The sequence below is a fragment of the Trachymyrmex septentrionalis genome, unplaced genomic scaffold (genome assembly GCF_001594115.1).
Source record: "Trachymyrmex septentrionalis isolate Tsep2-gDNA-1 unplaced genomic scaffold, Tsep1.0 scaffold330, whole genome shotgun sequence".
Lineage (NCBI taxonomy): Eukaryota > Metazoa > Arthropoda > Insecta > Hymenoptera > Formicidae > Trachymyrmex > Trachymyrmex septentrionalis.
The window spans coordinates 1-1,607 of record NW_017305495.1 but is presented as its reverse complement, the minus strand read 5'-3'; positions in this window follow the sequence as shown (position 1 = coordinate 1,607).

Here is a 1,607-nt window from a genome sequence, read left to right as displayed (position 1 = left end):
GTAATACTTCATAATTACAAAAACAATGGAATATTTGATTTTCATATTGAATTATCCGTCTCCTCACGATTGTGTATTAATTATTCGAATAAGTCTCATTAAAAACTATGTTAATAACTAAATAATTAAATATCTTTTATTTACTAATTAATAATTAAACAAAAGCAGAAATTTGACGCATCAGTGTAAAGTTAAACAAATTATAAAAGTACTATAAGTTGATAAAATTGGTAAATTTGGAAGTAAGATAGACAAGAATCACGCTTCCCGGCGTCGAAAATTTTAGAAAAATCGCCTGAAGTATTAGCAAAGCAGGATAAGTGAGGAGGTTGTTGGAAGTTACCTTATTCTCGCCTTACCTCCTCGCTATCGTGCGCTCCTGTTACTCCGGATTTATTTCTCGGGACTTTAGGGGCGCCGATAAACTCGATTCTCGCCTTACCTCCTCGCTATCGTGCGCTCCTGTTACTCTGGATTTATTTCTCGAGATTTTCGAAGCGCCGACAACTCGATTCTCGCCTTACCTCCTCGCTATCGTGCGCTCCTGTTACTCCGGATTTATTTCTCGGGACTTTAGGGGCGCCGATAAACCCGATTCTCACCTTACCTCCTCGCTATCGTGCGCTCCTGTTACCCCGGATTTATTTCTCGGGACTTTAGGGGCGCCGATAAACCCGATTCTCACCTTACCTCCTCGCTATCGTGCGCTCCTGTTACTCCGGGTTTATTTCTCGAGATTTTCAACCTCGAGAAACGTGACTCTTGCCTATCTTATCTCATCATCCGAATTTGCTACTTTATTTATTTTTATCATTTTTCAATCATTCATATCATAGATATTAAGTTTCCACTTTTGTTTAATTATTATTTAAAAAATAAAGGTATTTAATATATTTATTTAAATAATTATTGATTACAATTGTGTTCAAATAACTTATACGAGACACGATATTATAATATTACGCGTACTGAGATGTAGAATATGACAACGATTTCATCGGCGGTACTCTTTTCTTTGTAGATAAACTCTCACAGTCGCAAAAAAATAAACTGCTACACATTACCGTGGCACCTTTTTGGCTATTTAGCTATTTATGTAATTGATTTTTGTTTCAAATTATTTGATTTTATTTTGTCAATTATTTCGCATTGAAATACAAATTTTGATACATCAAATAAATATGTAAAGTCTTCTTTCTTAACAAATCTCTTGACAAATTTTTAATATTAATAAAACTATTTTTATTAATAATATTAAAAAGGTTGCTCTGTTTTTATCAAATATATTTTCAATTTGCACACCGTCGAATAAAGTTGAAATTTTTCCAATTTTAAACTACATTTAATTTAAAGTTATAAGGAAAATATAAATGAATAAAAACAAGTCTACCTGTAGAGGCCCTCCACCACCCCCGCCAACGGCGGTCCTCTTTTTCTCAGCAAACACCAAGTTGCAATGTAACAAATAATATAATTGTAGTAGAGCACACGTATTATATTACATTACAGTTATAATCTTATATGACAAATTATAACTTAAAATAAGAGATACATTACGTATAGCTTGAGGTTTACTGAATTTGGTTTACTTTTTTTTATGTATTATA